Below are 18,980 nucleotides of genomic sequence, written 5' to 3'. Positions count from 1 at the left end.
GGTGCAGTGTGCATGCACAAGGAAACAAATGACGGGAGGGGGGAGGGAAGGAGAATGAGTAAATTTATTTGCAATGCATGATGAAACGGGTGCGATCATACCAGCACTAATGAAACTGATCCCATCAGAACTCCACAGTTAAGTGTGTTTGGGCGAGAATAGTACTAGGATGTGTGGTCTCCTGGGAAGCCGTCGTGTTACATCAATTTTTTTGCAGATGGGGTGTTCGATGTTACACGCGACTAGAATTATGGTCCGCTGGTTTATTCGCAAATGCAATTCAAGGCGCTTGCGCATTTTACTTGATATTCGAACGAGAAGCAAAGTTGCAATGTGCACGCACAAGGAAACAAATGACGGGAGGGGGGAGGGAAGGAGAAGGAGTGCATCTATTTGCAGTGCAAAATGAAACATTTTCAATCATACCAGCATTAATGCACCGTATTCCATCAGAACTCTCCAGTTAATTGTGCTTGGGAGAGAGTAATACTAGGATGAGTGACCTCCTGGGAAGTCCTCGTGTTGCACCCATATTTTGGCAGATAAGGCGTTTGACGTTACGCGCAACTGGAACTATGGTGGGATGATTTTTTCATAAATGTGAGTCAAGGCACTGGGACATTTTACTTGATATTAGAACAAGAAACGGAGGTGCTGTGTGCATGCACAAGGAAACAAATGACGAGAGGGGGGAGGGAAGGACAAGGAATGTATGTATTTGCATAGCAAAATAAAATAGGTGCGATCATACTAGCACTAATATACCGAATCCCATGAGAAATCTACAATTAAGTGTGCTTGGGCGAGAGTAATACTAGGATGGGTGACCTCTTGGGAAGTCCTAGTGTTGTACCCATTTTTTTTTTGCAAATGGGGCGTTCGACGTTACGCACGACTGGAGTTATGATATGCTGATTTATTCGCAAATGTGAGTCAAGGCGCCAGGGCTTTTTACTTGATATTAGAATGAAAAACCGTGGTGCAGTTTGCACGCACAAGGAAACAAATGATGGGAGGGGTGAGGGAAGGTGAAGGAGTGTATGTATTTACCGTGCAAAATGAAACGAGTGCAATCATACCAACACTAATGAACTGAATCCCATCAAAACTTCGAAGTTAAGTGTGCTTGGGCGAGAGTAGTACTAGGATGGGTGACCTCTTGGGAAATCCTCGTGTTGCACCTATTTTTTTACAAATGAGGTGACGTTACGTGCGATTGGAACTATGGTCCGCTGGGTTATTTACAAATATGAGTCAAGGCATCAGAGAATTTTACTTGATATTAGAACGAAAAACGGAGGTGCAGTGTGCACACAAAAGGAAATAAATGACGGGAGGGGGAGGGAAGGAAAAGGAGTGTATGTATTTGCAGCATGGAATGAAACAGTTGCAATCATATCAGCACTAATGCACCTATTTTTTTACAAATGAGGCATTCGACGTTATGCGAGACTGGAACTATGGTCCGCTGGGTTATTTGTAAATATGAGTGAAGGTGTCGGAGAATTTTACTTGATATTAAAACGAGAAGCAGAGGTGCAGTGTGCACACACAAGGAAATAAATGACAGGAGGGGGAGGGAAGGAGAAGGAGTGTTTGTGTTTGCAGCCCAGAATGAAACAGTTGCAATCATATCAGCATTAATGCACCGGATCCCATCAGAACTCCGTAGTTAAGTGTTCTTGGGCGACAATAGTACTAGGATGGGTGACCTCCTTGGAAGTACTTGTGTTGCACCTATTTTTTCACAAATAGGGCGTTCGATGTTATGCGCGATTGGAACTATAATCCACTGGTTTATTAACAAATGTGAGTCAAGGTGCCGGGTTTACTTGATATTAAAACGAGAAGCAGAGGTGCAGTGTGCACATATAAGGAAACAAATGACGAGAGGGGGGAGGGAAAGAGAAAGAGTGTATTTATTTGCAGCGCGTAATGAAACGGCTGCGATCATACAAGCACTATTGCACCGGATCCCATCAGAACTCTGCAGTTAAGTGTTCTTGGGGGACAATAGTACTAAGATGGGTGTCATCCTTTGAAGTTCTCGTGTTGCATCCATTTCTTTTGCATATGGGACATTCGACGTTACACGCAACTGGAACTATGGTCTGCTGGTTTATTCGCAAATGTGAGTCAAGACGCTAGGGCATTTTACTAGATATTAGAACGATAAGCAGAGGTGCAGTGTTCACGCACAAGGAAACAAATGACGAGAGGGGAGAGGGAAGGAGAAGGAGTATATGTATTTGCAGCGCGAAATGAAACGGATGCGATCATACTAGCACTAATGCACCGGATCCCATTAGAACTCCGCAGTTAAGTGTGTTTGGGTAAGAGTAGTACTAGGATAGGTGACCTCCTGGGTAGTCCTCGTGTTGTACCTATTTTTTTACAAATGAGTCGTTTGTCATTACGCGCGACTGGAACTATAGTCCACTGGGTTATTCGCAAATGTGAGTCAAGACGTTAGAGCATTTTACTTGATATTAGAACGAGAAGCAGAGGTGCAGTGTACGCGCACAATGAAACAAATAATGGGAGGGGGGTGGCAAGAAGAATGAGTGTATGTATTTGAAGCGCAAAATGAAACGGGTGCAATCATACCAGCACTAATGATCGGATCCCATCATAACTCCGTAGTTAAATATGCTTGGCCGAGAGTAGTACTAAGATGGGTGACCTCTAGGGAAGTCCTCGTGTTGTATCTATTTTTTTGCAAATAGGGCGTTCAATATTACGCGGGACTGGAATTATGGTTCGCTGGTTTATTCGCAAGTGTGAGTCGAGGCACCGGAGCATTTCACTTGATAGTTGAACTAGAAACAGAGGTAAGGTGTGTGCACAGAGAAACAAATGACGAGAGGGGAGAGTGAAGGAGAAGGGGTATATGTATTTGTGGCGCAAACCACATGGGGTGTGATCATACTAGCACTAGTTCACTGGATTCCATCATAACTACGCAGTTAAGCATGCTTGGGAGAGAGTAGTACTAGGATGGGAGACCTCCTGGGAAGTTCTCATGTTGCACAAGTCTTTTTACAAACAGGGCGTTAAACATTATGTGGAACTAGAGCGACGGTTCACTGGTTCATTCGCAGATGTGAGTCATAGCGCCATAGCATTTTGCTTAATATTTTTTGCGCATTCAATTAAAACCCATCACGTGATAAGAGTGGCATTTCGCTTGATATTAGAACTAGAAGCAGAGGTGAGGTGCGCGCACAGCGAAACAAACGATGGGAGGGGAGAGGGAAGGAGAATGGGTATATGTATTTGTGGTGCAAACTAGAATAGATGCGATCATACTAGCACTAGTTCACTGGGTTCCATCAGAACTTTGTAGTTAAGCATTGTTGGGGAAGAGTAGCATTAGGATGGGTGACCTCTTGGGAAGTCCTCGTGTTGTATCCTTCTTTTCGAAGATGGGGCAAACGTTACGTAGGACTGGAGCGACGGTCCGCTGGTTCATTCATAAACATGAGTCACAACGCTAGGGCATTTTGCTCAATATTTTTCATGCATTCAATTAAAGCCCATCACGTGATAGGAGTGTTATTATGAGTATCTTACATAGTAGAACAACGAAAACAGAGGTGCGTCTGGGGATCCGTTCATATGGGCATGAGTCAAGGCGCTGCGGTATTTCGCTTGATATTAGAACTAGAAGCAGAGGTAAGGTGTGTGCGTACAGCGAAACAAATGATAGGAGGTGGGAGGGAAGGAGAATGAGCACATGCATTTGTAGCAGGGAATGTGGCGCGTTCGATCAGAACAGCACTAATGCACCAAATCCCATAAGAACTCTACAGTTAAGTATCTTTAGTGGGAGTAGTACTAAGATGGTTGACATGTTCGAAAGTCCTCTTGTTGCACCTGTTTTTTTGCACATGAGGTAATAAACGTTACGCCCGACCAGAACCTCGGTCCATCAGTTCATTCGTAAACGTGAGTCACGGCGTCAAGGTATTTTGCTTAATATTTTTCATGTATTCATTTATAGTCCACCACGTTATAAGAGTCTCATTATGAGCATCTTAAATTGTAGAACAATGAAAAACAAGGTGCGACAGGCCATCATTTCATCTGATCGGGAGTTAAGCCGCCAAGGCATTTCGCTTGATATTAGAATTAGAAGCAGAGGTGCGGGTTCGCGCATAGAAAAAAAAATGATAGGAGGGGGGAGGGAAGCAGAAGAGGTATATGTATTTGCAGTACAAAATGGAACATATGCGATCATACTAGCACTAATTCACCGGATCCCATCAGAACTCTATAGTTAAGAATTTTTGGGCGATAGTAGTACTAAGATGGGTGACCTCTTTAGAAGTTCTTGTGTTGCACCCTTCTTTTTGCAGACAGGACGTTAAATGATACGCGCGATCAGAGCAACAGTCCGTCGGTTAATTTGCAAATGTGAGTCACGATGTCGAGACATTTTGCTTAATATTTTTTATGCATTTAATTAAAGTCCTTCACATGAAAAGAGTGTTATTAGGAGTATCATATATAGTAGAACAACAAAAATAGAGGTGTGGTGGGCGATCTGTTCATACGGGCATGAGTTGAGACGCCGGGGTATTTTACTTGATATTAGAACTAGAAGAAGACATGAGGTGTGCGCACACAATGAAATAAATGATGGGAGGGGAGAGGGAAAGAGAAGGGGTACATGTATTTGAAGCGCGAATTGGAACGGGTGCGATCATACCAGCATTAATTCACTAGATCCCATCAAAACTCCATAGTTAAGCGTGCTTGAGCGAGAGCAGTACTAGGATGGGTGACCTCCTTAGAAGTCCTCGTGTTGCACCCTTCTTTTTGCATACGGGGCATTAAAAGTTACACGGGACTGGAGCGACAGTTTGTCAGTTCATTCTTAAACGTAAGTCATGGCACTGGAGTATTTTGCTTAATATTTTTCGTGCATTAAATTAAAGTCCATCACGTGATAAGAGTATTATTGCGAGTATCTTACATAGTAGAACAACGAAAATAGAGGTGCGGCAGGCGATCCATTCAGATGGGCATGAGTCGAGGCACCCGGGCATTTTGCTTGATATTAAAACTAGAAGCATAAGTGAGGTGTACGCGTACAGCGAAACAAATGATGGGAGGGAGGAGGGAAGGAGAAAGGGTATATGTCTTTACGGCGCAAACTTGAATGGGAGCAATCATACCAGCACTAGTTCACTGGATCCCATCAGAACTCTGCAGTTAAGCGTTCTTGGGCGAGAGTAATACTAGGATTGTTGACCTCCTAGGAAGTCCTCGTGTTGCACCCTTCTTTTTGTAGACGGGGCGTTAAATGATACGTGTGACCAGAGCAACAGTCTACTGGTTCATTCGCAAAAGAGAGTCACGACGCTAGGGCATTTTGCTTAATATTTTGCATGCATTCAATTAAAGTCTATCATGTAATAAGAGTGTCAATACGAGTATCTTACATAGTAGAAAAATAAAAAATAAGACACGGCGGATGATCCGTTCATATGGACATGAGTCGAGGCACCGGGACATTTCACTTGATAGTAAAACTAGAAGTAAATGTGAGGTGCATGCACAGCAAAACAAATGACGGGGGGGGGGGGAAAGGGAAGGAGAAGGGGAATATATATTTACAGCACAAACTAGAACGTGTGCAATCATACAAGCAATATTTTTCTGGATCCCGTCAGAGCTCCGCAATTAAGCGTGCTTGGCTGAGAGTAGTACTAAGATGGGTGACCTCCTAGGAAGTTCTTGTATTGCATCATTCTTTTTATAGACGGGGCATTAAACATTACGTGGGACCGGAGAGATAGTCTGTCGGTTCATTTGCAAGCGTGAGTCACGGCGCCGAGGCATTTTTCTTAATATTTTTCACGCATTCAATTAAAGCTCATCACGTGATAAGAATGTCATTTTGAGTATCTTATATAGTAGAACAACAAAAAATGACGTTTGACGGGCTGTCTGTTCATATGGGCATGAGTTGAGGCACCGGTATTTCGCTTGATATTAGACTTAGAAGCATAGGTGAGGCGTATGCACAGCGAAACAAATGATGGGAGGGATATATGTCTTTGTGGCTCAAACTAGAACGAGTGCGATCATACCAGCTCTAGTTCACCCGATCCCATCAGAACTCGCAGTTAAGCGTGCCTGGGCGAGAGTAGTACTAAGATGGGTGACCTCCCTGAAAGTCCTCGTGTTACACCTTTTTTTTTAACACGGGCCATTAAATGTTACATGGGACCGGAGCAACGGTCCGCTAATTCATTCGCAAATGAGAGTCACGACGCCGGGGTATTTTGCTTAATATTTTTTGCACATTCAATTAGAGCCCATAATGTGATAAGAGTATCATTGCGAGTATCATACATAGTAAAACAACGAAAAGCGAGGTACTACGGGCGATCCGTTCATATGGGCATGGGTGGAGGCATTGGGGCATTTTGCTTGATATTAGAATTAGAAATAGAGGTGAGTTGCGCACACAGTGAAACAAATGACTGGAGGAAAAAGGGAAGGAGAAGGGGTATATGTATTTGTGGCGCAAATTAGAACAGGTTCGATCATACCAGCTCTAGTTCACTTGATTCCATTAGGACTTTATAGTTAACCATGCTTGGCCGAGAGTGATATTCAGATGGGTGACCTGCTGGGAAGTTCTCGTGTTGCACCCTTTTTTTTGCTGACGGGGCATTAAACATTATGCAGGACTGGAGCGACAGTTCACCGATTCATTTGCAAACGAGAGTCACGGCATCGGGGCATTTTGCTTAAATTTTTTTATGTATTCAATTAAAATTCATCACGTAATAAGAGTATTATTACGAGCATCTTACATAATAGAACAACAAAAATAGAGGTGCGGCAGACAATCCATTCATACGGGCATGAGTTGAGGCGCCGGTGCATTTCGCTTGATATTAGAACAAAAAACAAACGTACGGTGTGCGTGCACAGCAAAACAAGTGACAAGAGGGGGGAGGGAAGGAGAATGGATATATATTTAAAGCACAAATTAGAATATGTTTGATCATACCAGCACTAATTCACCGGATCTCATCAAAACTCTGCAGTTAAGCGTGCTTGGGTGGGAGTAGTACTAGGATGGGTGACCTCTTGGAAAGTCCTTGTGTTGCACCCTTCTTTTCATAGACAGAGCATTAAACGTTATGTGGGACCGGAGCGACAGTCTGCCAATTCGTTCGCAAATGTGTGTCACGTCGTCGGGGCATTTTGCTTAATATTATTCGTGCATTCAATTATAGCCCACCACGTAATAAGAGTGTTATTACGATTATCTCACATAGTAGAACAACGAAAACAGAGGTGCAGTGAGCAATCCGTTCATCTTGGCATGAGTCAAGACGCTAGGGCATTTTGTTTGATGTGTGCATGTACAATAATATAAATGATCGGAGGGGGGGAGAGAAGCCGAAGTGGCACATGCATTTGTAGTGGGGAATGGGACGGGCGCGATCAGTCCAACACTAATGCACTGAATTCCATAAGAACTCTCCAATTATGTGTCCTTGGAATCCCACTGAATCCTCATGTTGCACTCGTCTTTTTTCAAATGGAGCGTTAAACATTACGCACGACCGGAGACGCGGTCCACTGGTTCATTCACCGGCGTCAGTCTTGGCGCCATGGCATTTTGCTTCATATTTTTCGTGCATTCATTTATAGTCCACTTTGTGATAAGAGTGTTATTACGAGCAGCTTAGATAGTATAATAAAAAAAAATGAGGTGCGACAGACGATCCATTTATCTGGGTGGGAGTCGAGCCGTCAGAGCATTTCCCTTGATATTAGAATTAGAAGTAAAGGTGCAGGGTGTGCGCACAAAGAAAAAAATGATAAGAAGGGAGAGGGAAAAAGAATGGGTATATCTATTTGCAGTGTGAAATGGAACGAGTGTGATCATACCAGCACTAATTCATAAGATCTCATCAGAACTCCGTAGCTAAGCATTTTTGGACGAGAGTAGTACTAGGATGGGTGACCTCCTGGGAAATCCTTGTGTTGCACCCTTCTTTTTGTAGACGGGGCGTTAAACGTTACGCAGGACCGAAGTGACGATCTGCCAGTTCATTCGCAAATGTTATTCACGGCATCGGGGCATTTTCCTTAATATTTTTCGTGCATTCTATTAAAGCCCATCACATGATAAGAATTTTATCACAAGTATCTTACATAATAGAACAAAAAAATAGAGGTGCGGCGGGTGATTTGTTCATATGGGTATGAGTCGAGGCGTCAGGGCGTTACGGTTGATATTAAAACTAGAAGCAGACGTGAGGTGTGCGCGCACAGCGAAACAAATGACAGGAGGGGGAGGGAAGGAGAAGGGGCACATGCACTTGTAGCACAAATGGGACAGGTGCGATAATACCAGCACTAATGCACCAAATCCCATAAGAACTCTGCAGTTAAGTGTCCTTGGGTGAGAGTAGTACTAAGATGGTCGACCTCTTGGAAAGTCCTCGTGTTGCACCTATTTTTGTGCAAACGAGGAAATAAACATTACGCGCGACCGGAACCATGGTCTGTCGGTTCATTCGCAAATATGAGTCGCGGCTTCAGAGAATTTTGCTTAATATTTTTTGTGCATTCAATTAAAGCCCATCACGTGATAAGAGTGTTATTACGAGTATTTAATATAGTAGAAGAACAAAAATAGAAGTGCGGTGGGCGATCCATTCATATGGGCATAAGTCGAGGCACCGTGGTATTTTGCTTGATATTAAAACTAGAAGCAGAGATGAGGTGTGCACGTACAACAAAACAAATGACGAAAGGGGGAGGGAAGGAGAAGGGGCACATGCATTGTAGCGCGGAATGGGACGGGTGCGATCAGACCAGTAATAATGCACTGAATCCCATAAGAACTCTACGGTTAAGTGTCCTTTGGTGAGAGTAGTGCTAGGATTGTTGACCTCTTGGAAAGTCCTTGTGTTACACCTATTGTTTTGCACACGAGGCAATAAATGTTACGTGCGACTAAAACCATGGTTTGCGGGTTCATTTGCAAACTTGAGTCATGGCATCTAGGCATTTTGCTTAATATTTTTCGTGCATTCATTTGATAGAGCAAATGTGGCATTTTGTTTGATATTAGAATTAGAAGCAGAGGTGCAAGGTGCGCGAACAATGAAAAAAATGACAGGGGGAGGGAAGGAGAAGGGGTATATATATTTGCAGCGCGAAATGGAACGGGTACGATAATACCAGCACTAATTCACTGGATCCCGTCAGAACTTCGCAGTTAAGCATTTTTGGGCGAGAGTAGTACTAAGATGGTTGACCTCTTGGAAAGTCCTCGTGTTGCACCTTTCTTTTTCTACACGAGGCAATAAACGTTACGCTCGACCGGAACCACGGTTCGTCAGTTCATTTTGCTTAACATTTTTCGTGCATTAATTTATAGTCCATCATGTTATAAAAGTGTTATTACGAGCATTTGACATAGTAGAACAACAAAAAATGAGGTGCGGTGGGCGGTCCGTTCATCTAGGTGTGAGTTGAGTCGCTGATGTATTTCGCTTGATATTAGAATTAGAAGAAGAGGTGCGGGGTGCGCGCACAGCGAAAAAAATGATAGCAAGGGGGAGAAAATGATAAGGGGTATTTGTATTTGCAGTGTGAAATGGAATAGGTGCGATCATATCAGCACTAATTCACCGAATCTGATCAAAACTCTGCAGTTAAGCATTTATGGGTGAGAATAGCACTAGGATGGGTGACTTCCTGGGAAGTCCTCGTGTTGTACCCTTTTTTTTACAGACGGGGAGTTAAACGTTGTGCTCGGCATCGGGGTATTTTGCTTAATATTTTCTGTGTGTTCGATTAAAATCTATCACGTGATAAGAATATTATTACGAGTATCTTACACAGTAGAACAACAAAACAGAGGTGCGGTGGGTGATCCGTTCATATGGGCACGAGCCGACGCACTGGGGCATTTCGTTTGATATTAAAACTACAAGCAGAGGTGAGGTATGCACGCACAACAAAATAAATGACGGGAGGGGGGAAGGAAGGAGAAGGGATATATGTATTTGTGGCGCGAACTGGAACCGGTGCGATCATACCAGCACTAATTCACCGAATCCCATCAGAACTCCATAGTCAAGCGTGTTTAGTCGAGAGTAGAACTAAAATGGGTGACTTCTTGGGAAGTTATCGTGTTGCACCATCTTTTTACAGACGGGGTATTAAACGTTACGCGAGACTGGAGAACCGATCCACTGGTTCATTTGCAAACGTGAGTCATGGCGACAGGGCATTTTGCTTAATATTTTTCGTGTATTCAATTAAAGCCCATCACGTTATAAGAGTGTTATTACGAGTATCTTACATAGTAGAACAACAAAAATAGAGGTCCGGAGGGCGATCTATTCATATGGACATGAGTCGAGGCACTGGGGCATTTTACTTGATATTAGAACTAGAAGTAGAGGTGAGGTGTGCACGTACAACGAAATAGATGACAGGAGGGGGAGGAAAGGAGAAGGGGCACATGCATTTGTAGCACGGATTTAGAGGGGTGCGATCAGACCAGCACGAATGCACCGAATCCCATAAGAACTTAGCAATTAAGTTTTCTTTGGTGAGAGTAGTACTAAAATGGTTGACCTCTTGGAAAGTCCTCGTGTTGCACCTGTTTCTTTGGACATGAGGAATTAAACGTTACGAGCGAAAAGAACCATAGTCCATCGATTTATTTCCAAACGTGAGTCTTGGAGTCAAAGCATTTTACTTAATATTTTTTGTGCATTCATTTATAGTGCACCATGTTATAAGAGTCTTATTACAAGCATCTTACATAGTATAACAACGAAAAATGAGGTGCAGCGAGCAATCATTTCATCTGGGTATAAGTCGAGCCGCCAGGACATTTTGCTTGATATTAAAAATAAAAACAGAGGTGCGGGGTGCACGCACAACGAAAAAAATAATGGGAAGGGAGAGGGAAGGGGAAGGGGTATATGTATTTACAGCAAGAAATGGAACTGGTGCGATCATACCAGCACAAATTCATCGGATCCCATCAGAACTCCATAGTTAAGCGTTTTTGGGCGAGAGTAGTACTAGGATCGGTGACCTCTTGAGAAGTCCTCATGTTGCACCCTTCTTTTTGCATATGGAGCATTAAACGGTACTTGGGACCGGCGCGACGGTCCACCGGTTCATTCGCAAATGTGAGTCATGGGACTGGGGAATTTTTGCTTAATATCATTTGTGCATTCAATTAAAGCCCATCATGTAATAAGAGTGTTATTACGAGCATCTTACATAGTAGAACAACAAAAAAAGAAGTGTTGGGGGCAATCTATTCATATGGGCATGAGTCGAGGCGCTGGGGCATTTCGCTTGATATTTGAACTAGATGTAGAGGTGAGGTGCGCGCACAGCGAAACAAATGACGAGAGGGGAGAGGAAATGAGAAGGGGTATATATATTTGCAGCACAAACCAGAACATGTGCGATCATACCAGCACTAGTTCATCGGATCCCATCAGAACTACGTAGTTTAGCGTGTTTGGGTGAGAGTAGTACTAGGATGGGTGAACTCCTAGAAAGTCCTCGTGTTGAACCAATCTTTTTGTAGACAAGGCATTAAACGTTACATGAGATCGGAGCGAGAGTCTATAGGTTTATTTGCAAACGTTAGTCACAGCGCCAGGACATTTTTGCTTAATATTTTTTGTGCATTCAATTAAATCCCATCACGTGGTAAGAGTGTTACTACGAGTATCTTACATAATAGAACAACGAAAACAAAGGTGCGGCAGGTGTTACGTTAATATGGGCATGAGTCGAGGCACCGGGGCATTTCACTTGATATTAGAACTAGAAGCAGAGGCGAGGTGCACGCAAAGAGAAACCAATGAGAGGAGGGGAGAGAGAAGTAGAAGGGGTATATGTATTTGTGGCGCAAACTAGAACGAGTGTTATCATGAACTCCTGGGAAGTCCTCATGTTTCACCCTTCTTTTTGCGAACAAGGCGTTAAACATTACACGGGACTAGAGCGACGGTTCACCGGTTCATTCGCAAATGTGAGTCATGGTGCCGGAGCATTTTGCTTAATATTTTTTATGCATTCAATTAAAGTCCATCACGTGATGAGAGTGTCATTGCGAGCATCTTACATAGTAGAAAAATGAAAAACGAGGTACGGCGGGCGTTCCGTTCATATGGGCATGTGTCAAGGTGCCGGGGCATTTGGCTTGATATTATAACTAGAAGTAGAGGTGAGGGGAGAGGGAAGGGGCAGGGGTATATGTATTTACGGGGTAAACTAGAATTGGTGCGATCATATCAGTACTAGTTCACCAGATCCCATCAGAACTCTGCAGTTAAGAGTGTTTGGGCAAGAGTAGAACTAGGATGGATGGTTCCTTAGAAGTTCTCGTGTTGCACCCTTGTTTTTACAGACGGAGCGTTAAACATTATGCGGGATTAGAGCGACGGTCTTCCGGTTCATTTGCAAACGTGAGTCACGGTGCCAGAGCATTTTGCTTGATATTTTTCACGCATTCAACTAAAGCCAACCATGTGATGAGAGTGTCATTTCAAGAAACTTAAATAGTATAACAACGAAAAATGAGGTGTGTCGTGCGATCCGTTCATATGGGCATGAGTCTAGGCGCCTGGGCATTTCGTTTGATATTAGAACAAGAAGCAGAGATTAAGTGCGCGCACAAAGAAATAAATGACGGGAGGGGAGAGTGAAGGAGAAGGGGTATATGTATTTGCGGCGCAAAACAGAACAAGTGCGATCATACCAGCACTAGTTCACCAGATCCCATCAGAACTCCGTAATTCAGCGTGCTCTTGCGAGAGTAGTACTAGGATGGGTGACCTCTTAGGAAGTCCTCGTGTTGCACCATTCTTTTTGCAGATGGAGCGTTAAACGTTATGCGGGAACAGAGCGACGGTCCGCCGATTCATTCATAAATGTGAGTCACGACGTCAGGACATTTTGCTTAATATTTTTCTGCATTCAATTAAAGTCCATCACGTTATAAAAGTGTCATTTAGAGCACCTTACATAATAGAACAACAAAAAATGAGGTGTGGCAGGCAATCCATTTGTATGGGCATGAGTTGAGGTGTCGGGACATTTCGCTTGATATTAGAACTAGAATAAGAGGTGAGGTATGCACACAGTGAAACAAATGACGGGAGGAGAGAGGGAAGAAAAAGGGATATATGTCTTTGCGGTGCAAATTATAAGGGATGCGATCATACTAGCACTAGTTCACTGGATCCATCAGAACTCTGCAGTTAAGCGTGCTTGGGCGAGAGTAGTACTACGATGGGTGACCTCTTGGGAAGCATTCGTATTGCACCCTTCTTTTTGCAGACGGGGCGTTAAATATTACACGGGACTGGAGCAACGGTTCGCCAGTTCATTCGCAAACGTGAGTCACGGCACCGAGGTATTTTGTTTAATATTTTTCGTGCATTCAATTAAAGCTCATCACGTGATGAGAGTGTCATTGCGAGCATCTTAAATAGTACAACAACAAAAAATGAGGTACAGTGGGCGATCCGTTCATATGGGCATGAGTCGAGGTGCTAGGGCATTTCGCTCGATATTAGAACTGGAAGCAGAGGTGAGTTGCACGCACAATAGAATAAATGATGGGAAGAGAGAGGGAAAGAGAAATGGTATATGTCTTTGCGGCGCAAATTAGAAGGGGTGCGATGATGCTAGCACTAGTTCACTGGATCCCATCGGAACTCTGCAGTTGAGCGTGCTTGGGTGAGAGTAGTACTAGGATAGGTGACCTCTTGGGAAGTAATCATGTTGCACCCTTCTTTTTTTAGAAGAGGCGTTAAATGTTATGTGGGATCGGAGCGTCGGTCTGTCGGTTAATTCGCAAACGTGAGTCACGGTGCCGGGACATTTGGCTTAATATTTTTCGTACATTCAATTAAAGCCCATCGCGTGTTGTGAGTGTCATTGCAAGCACCTTACATAGTAGAACAACAAAAAAGGAGGTGCGGCTGGTGTTTCGTTCATATAGACATGAGTCGAGGCGCAGGAGCATCTCGCTTAATATTAGAACTAAAAACAGAGGTGAGTTGCATGCACAGCAAAATAAATGATGCGAAGGGAGATGGAAGGGGAAGGGGTATATGGATTTGCGGTGCAAACTAAAACGGTTGCGATCATACCAGCACTAGTTCACCGAATTCTATCAGAACTCCGCAATCAAGCGTGCTTGTGCTAGAGTAGTACTAGGATGCGTGACCTCCTGGGAAGTCCTCGTGTTGCACCAATCTTTTTGCAGATAGGACCTTAAACGTTACACAGGACTGGAGCGACGGTCCGTCGGTTCATTTGCAAACGTGAGTCATGGCACCAGAAAATTTTCGCTTAATATTTTTTGTGCATTCAATTAAAACTCATAACGTGATAAGAGTGTTATTATGAATATCTTACATAATAGAACAACAAAAATAAAGGTGCAGCGGGCATTCCGTTCATATGGGCATGTGTCGAGGTGTCGGGGCATTTTACTTAATATTAGAACTAGAAGCAGTGGCGAGGTGCGCACAAAGAGAAACAAATGACAGGATGGGAGAGAGAAGTAGAAGGGGTATATGTATTTGTGGCGCAAACTAGAACAAGTGCGATCATACGAGCAACTAGTTCACCGGATCCCATCAGAACTTCGCAGTTAAGCGTGCTTAGGTGAGAGTAGTTCTAGGATGGGTTACCTCCTGGGAAGTCTTCGTGTTGCACCCTTCTTTTTGTAGACAGGGCGTTAAACATTACGCGGGACTAGAGCGACGATCCGTTAGTTCATTTGCAAATGTGAGTCACGACGCCGGGGCATTTTGCTTAATATTTTTGTGCATTCAATTAAAGTCCATCTCGTGATAAGAGTGTCATTACGAGCATCTTAAATAGAAGAACAATGAAAAATGAGGTGCGGCAGGCGATCCATTCATATGGGCATGAGTCGAGGCGCTGGGGCATTTTTCTTCATATTAGAACTAGAAGCATAAGTGAGGTGCGCGCACAACAAAATAAATGACGGGATGGGGGAGGAAAAAAGAAGGAGACTATGTCTTTGCGGCACAAACTAGAATGGGAGCGATCATAATAGCATTAGTTTACTGGATCCTATAAAAACTTTGCAGTTAAGCATGCTTAGGCGAGAGTAGTACTAGGATGGATGATCTCCTAGGAAGTCCTCGTGTTGCACCCTTCTTTTTGCAAATGGGGTGTTAAACATTACGCAGGACCAGAGCGACAGTCTGCCGGTTCATTCACAAATATGAGTCACGGTGTCAGGGCATTTTGCTTAATATTTTTTGCACATTTAATTAAAGTCTATCACGTGATAAGAGTATCATTACGAGTATCTTACATAGTAGAAAAACAAAAAATGAGGTGCGGTGAACGATCCGTTCATATGAGCAAGAGTCGAGGTACCAGAGCATTTCGCTTGATATTAGAACTAGAAGCAGAGGCGAGGTGCGCGCACAACAAAACAAATGATGGGTGGGGAGAGGGAAGTAGAAGGGGAATATGTATTTGCAGTGCAAACTAGAATGTGTGCGATCATACTAGAACTATTTCTCCAGATACCATCAGAGCTCCACAGTTAAGCGTGCTTGGTAAAGAGTAGTACTAAGATGGGTGACCTCTTAGGAAGTCCTCGTGTTGCACCATTCTTTTTACAGATGGGGCGCTAAACGTTATGTTGGACCAAAGCGACGGTCCGCTGGTTCATTCACAAATGTAAGTCACAGCGCCTAGGCATTTTGCTTAATATTTTTTACACATTTAATTAAATCCCATCACGTGATAAGAGTGTCATTTCGTGTATCTTACATAATAGAACAATAAAAAATGAGGTACGGTAGGCTGTTCGCTCATATGGGCACGAGTCGAGGCGTCAGGCATTTCGTTTGATATTAGAACTAAAAGCAGAGGTGAGGTGCACACACAGCGAAACAAATGATGGGAGGGGAGAGGGAAGGAGAAGGGGTATATGTCTTTGCGGCACAAACTAGAACGGGTGCAATCATACTAGCTCTAGTTCACTGGATCGCATCAGAACTTCGCAGTTAAGCGTGCTTGGGCGATAGTAGTACTAGGATGGGTGACCTCCTAGGAAGTCCTCTTGTTGCATCCTTCTTTTTGTAGCGCTGGTCTATTCGCAAATGTGAGCTAAGGCTCTGGGGCATTTTATTTGATATTAAAACGAGAAGCAAATGTGCAGTGTGCACGCACAAGGAAACAAATGACGGGAGGGGGGAGGGAAGGAGGAGTGTATGTATTTGCAGCGCAGAATGAAACGGGTATGATCATACAAGTATTAATGCACCGGATCCCATTAGATCTTTGCAGTTAAGTGTGCTTGGGGGAGAGCAGTACTAGGATGGGTGATCTCCTGCGAAGTCCTTGTGTTGCATCTATTTTTTTACAAATGGGGCGTTCGACGTTACGCGCGATTGGCACTATGGTCCACTGAGTTATTCACAAATGTGACTCAAGGCGTCGGGGCATTTTACTTGACATTAGAACGAGAAGTAGAGGTGCAGTGTGCACGCACAAGGAAACAAATGATGGGATGGAGGAGGGAAGGAAGAGGAGTTTATGTATTTCCAGTGCGGAATGAAACAGGTGCGATCATACCAGCACTGATGCACCGGATCCCATCAGAACTCCGCAGTTAAGTGTGCTTGGGTGAGAGTAGTACTAGGAGTGGTGACCTCCTGGGAAGTCCTCGTGTTGCACCCATTTTATTTCAGATGGGTTGCTCGACGGTATGCGCGACTGGAACTATAGTTCGCTAGCTTATTCGTAAATGTGAGCCACGGCGCAAGGCCATTTTTCTTGATATTAGAACGAGAAGGAGAGGTGTAGTGTGCACGTACATGAAAACAAATGACGGGAGGGGGGAAGGAAGGAGAAGGAGTGTATGTATTTGCAGCGCGTAATAAAATAGGTGCGATGATACCAGCTGTAATGCACCGGGTCCCATCAAAACTCTGTAATTAAGTGTGCTTGGGCGAAAGTAGTACTAGGATGGGTGACCTCTTGGGAAGTCCTTGTGTTGCACCCATTTTTTTGCAAATCGGGCATTTGACATTACGCACGACTGGAACCATGGTCCGCTGATTTATTCGCAAATATGATTCAAGGCACTGAGGCATTTTACTTTTTATAAGAACGAAAAGAAGAGGTGCAGTGTGCACGCACAAAGAAACAAATGATGGAAGGGGGGGGGGAGGAGAAAGAGTGTATGTATTTGTAGCACGGAATGAAATGGGTGAGATCATACCAGCACTAATGCACCGAATCCCATCAGAACTCCGTAGCTAAGTGTGTTTGGGCGAGAGTAGTACTAGAATTGGTTGACCTCCCAGAAAGTCCTCGTGTTGCACCCATTTTTTGGCATATGGGGCGTTCAACGTTACTCGCGACTAAAACTATGGTCCGCTGGTTTATTGACAAATGTGAGTCAAGGCACTGGAGCATTTTACTTATTATTAGAACGAAAAGTAGAGGTGCAATGTGCACGCACAAGAAAACAAATGACGGGAGGGTGGACAGAAGGAGGAGTGTATGTATTTACAGCCCGGAATGAAATGGGTGCAATCATACCAGCACTAATGCATCGGATCCCATCAGAACTCCGCAGTTTAGTATGCTTGGGCGAGAGTAGTACTAGGATAGAACTATGGTTCGTTGGTTTATTCGCAAATGTGAGTCAAGGTGCCGTGGCATTTTACTTGTTATTAGAACGAGAAAAAGAGCTGCAGTGTGCATGGACAAGGAAACAAATGACGGAAGGGGGGGAGGGAGAGGAGAAGGAGTGTATCTATTTGCAGCGCGTAACGAAATGGGTGCGATCATACCAGCACTAATGCCCCGGATCCCATCAGAACTCTGCAGTTAAGTGTGCTTGGGTGAGAGTAGTACTAGGATAGGTGACCTCTTGGGAATTCCTTGTGTTGAACCCATTTTTTGCAGATGGGGTGTTCGACGTTACACGCGACTAGAACTATGGTCCACTGGTTTATTCGCAAATGTGAGTCAAGGCGCTGGAGCATTTTACTTATTATTAGAACGAGAAGCAAAGGTGCAGTGTGCACACACAAGGAAACAAATGATGGGAAGGGGCAGGAAAAGAGGAGTGTATGTATTTGCAACGCAGAATGAAATGGGTGCGATCATACCAGCACTAATGCACTGGATCCCATCAAATCTCCGCAGTTAAGTGTTCTTGGGCGAGAGTAGTACTAGGATGGGTGACCTCCTAGGAAGTCCTCGTGTTGCATTCATTTTCTTACAGATGGGGCTTTCGACGTTACGTACGACTGGAATTATGGTCCACTTGTCTATTCACAAATGTTATTCAAGGCATTGAGGCATTTTACTTGACATTAGAACAAGAAGTAGAGGTGCATTGTGCATGCACAAGGAAACAAATGACAGGGGGGGGGGGGGAGGGAAGGAGGAGTGTATGTATTTACAGTGTGGAATGAAACGGGTGTGGTCATACCAGCACTAATGCACTGGATCCCATTAGAACTCTGCAGTTTAGTATGCTTGGCCGAGAGTAGTACTAGGATAGGTGACTTCCTAGGAAGTCCTCGTGTTTCACCCAGTTTTTTACAGATTGGAAGTTCGACGTTACATGTGACTAAAACATTATTATGCTGGTTTATTCACAAATGTGAGTCAAGGCGCCGGGGTATTTTACTTGATATTAGAACGAGAAGCAGAGGTGAAGTGTGCACGCACAAGGAAACAATTGACGGGAGGGGGAGGGAAGGAAGAGTCTATATACTTGCAGCGAGAAATGAAATGGGTGCGATCATACCAGCACTGATACACCGGATCCCATCAGAACTCTGCAGTTAAGTGTGCTTGGGCGAGAGTAGTACTAGGATTGGATGGCCTCCCTGGAAGTCCTCATCTTTCACTCATTTTTTATCAAATGTGGCGTT

General features: G+C 43.9%; 20 pseudogenes; all 20 read left to right on the top strand.

The window, feature by feature from the left end:
- The first annotated feature begins 1,065 nt into the window (after positions 1 to 1,065).
- On the top strand, positions 1,066 to 1,184 carry LOC148268381 (5S ribosomal RNA; annotated as a pseudogene).
- A 437-nt stretch (positions 1,185 to 1,621) lies between these two features.
- On the top strand, positions 1,622 to 1,740 carry LOC148268380 (5S ribosomal RNA; annotated as a pseudogene).
- A 528-nt stretch (positions 1,741 to 2,268) lies between these two features.
- LOC148268379 (5S ribosomal RNA) lies at positions 2,269 to 2,387 on the top strand (annotated as a pseudogene).
- A 2,310-nt stretch (positions 2,388 to 4,697) lies between these two features.
- Positions 4,698 to 4,816, top strand: LOC148268378 (5S ribosomal RNA; annotated as a pseudogene).
- A 350-nt stretch (positions 4,817 to 5,166) lies between these two features.
- On the top strand, positions 5,167 to 5,285 carry LOC148268377 (5S ribosomal RNA; annotated as a pseudogene).
- A 799-nt stretch (positions 5,286 to 6,084) lies between these two features.
- LOC148268376 (5S ribosomal RNA) lies at positions 6,085 to 6,202 on the top strand (annotated as a pseudogene).
- Positions 6,203 to 7,016: 814 nt separating this feature from the next.
- Positions 7,017 to 7,135, top strand: LOC148268375 (5S ribosomal RNA; annotated as a pseudogene).
- Positions 7,136 to 7,906: 771 nt separating this feature from the next.
- LOC148268374 (5S ribosomal RNA) lies at positions 7,907 to 8,025 on the top strand (annotated as a pseudogene).
- Positions 8,026 to 8,372: 347 nt separating this feature from the next.
- Positions 8,373 to 8,491, top strand: LOC148268373 (5S ribosomal RNA; annotated as a pseudogene).
- A 717-nt stretch (positions 8,492 to 9,208) lies between these two features.
- On the top strand, positions 9,209 to 9,327 carry LOC148268372 (5S ribosomal RNA; annotated as a pseudogene).
- Positions 9,328 to 11,007: 1,680 nt separating this feature from the next.
- LOC148268371 (5S ribosomal RNA) lies at positions 11,008 to 11,126 on the top strand (annotated as a pseudogene).
- A 2,110-nt stretch (positions 11,127 to 13,236) lies between these two features.
- LOC148268370 (5S ribosomal RNA) lies at positions 13,237 to 13,354 on the top strand (annotated as a pseudogene).
- Positions 13,355 to 13,702: 348 nt separating this feature from the next.
- Positions 13,703 to 13,821, top strand: LOC148268369 (5S ribosomal RNA; annotated as a pseudogene).
- A 2,216-nt stretch (positions 13,822 to 16,037) lies between these two features.
- LOC148268368 (5S ribosomal RNA) lies at positions 16,038 to 16,156 on the top strand (annotated as a pseudogene).
- A 489-nt stretch (positions 16,157 to 16,645) lies between these two features.
- On the top strand, positions 16,646 to 16,764 carry LOC148268367 (5S ribosomal RNA; annotated as a pseudogene).
- Positions 16,765 to 17,294: 530 nt separating this feature from the next.
- On the top strand, positions 17,295 to 17,414 carry LOC148268366 (5S ribosomal RNA; annotated as a pseudogene).
- A 457-nt stretch (positions 17,415 to 17,871) lies between these two features.
- Positions 17,872 to 17,990, top strand: LOC148268365 (5S ribosomal RNA; annotated as a pseudogene).
- Positions 17,991 to 18,192: 202 nt separating this feature from the next.
- Positions 18,193 to 18,311, top strand: LOC148268364 (5S ribosomal RNA; annotated as a pseudogene).
- Positions 18,312 to 18,518: 207 nt separating this feature from the next.
- LOC148268363 (5S ribosomal RNA) lies at positions 18,519 to 18,637 on the top strand (annotated as a pseudogene).
- A 202-nt stretch (positions 18,638 to 18,839) lies between these two features.
- LOC148268362 (5S ribosomal RNA) lies at positions 18,840 to 18,959 on the top strand (annotated as a pseudogene).
- The last annotated feature ends 21 nt before the right edge of the window (positions 18,960 to 18,980 follow it).

This window comes from Carica papaya, chromosome 3, assembly GCF_054855325.1.
Source record: "Carica papaya isolate Zhongbai chromosome 3, ASM5485532v1, whole genome shotgun sequence".
Taxonomy (NCBI): Eukaryota; Viridiplantae; Streptophyta; class Magnoliopsida; order Brassicales; family Caricaceae; genus Carica; species Carica papaya.
This window is presented reverse-complemented; position numbering and strand designations above follow the sequence as displayed.